Raw genomic sequence first — 492 nt, 5'->3', positions numbered from 1 at the left:
TATACATATATCTATATATGTGTGTGTGTGTGTATGTATGTATATATATATATGTGTGTGTGTATACATTCATACTTATCTCATACACACGTACATACGCGTACGCGCACACACACACTGGCCATTTCTGCACTCTCCTACCTTCAAAAGCCACTTTCTTTATCCGTCTCCAATTTCGGTCAGTTACTTTTCAGCCAATGTAACGACTTTTTCCTCTTTCCTCTTTCCCTTTTCTGACAAAGAGCTATACTCGAAACGTCACATTTTTTTTTCACACCCACATTTTTTTTTCTTTTTTTTTCACATCCTAAACTTTCTTTATTCGTCAATCTAATGCATTCACTGTCTACGTCCTCTCGATTTTCATTGTTTTTCCTGTTTTTATTTTTGATTTGCCTACACACACACATATGTATATAGAACTGTATCCCTCGGACAAGCGGATGTGGTTATACATCGCCATATATATATATATATATATATATATATATA

Source organism: Octopus bimaculoides, chromosome 11 (genome assembly GCF_001194135.2).
Source record: "Octopus bimaculoides isolate UCB-OBI-ISO-001 chromosome 11, ASM119413v2, whole genome shotgun sequence".
Lineage (NCBI taxonomy): Eukaryota > Metazoa > Mollusca > Cephalopoda > Octopoda > Octopodidae > Octopus > Octopus bimaculoides.
Note: the sequence above shows the minus strand (reverse complement) of the source record.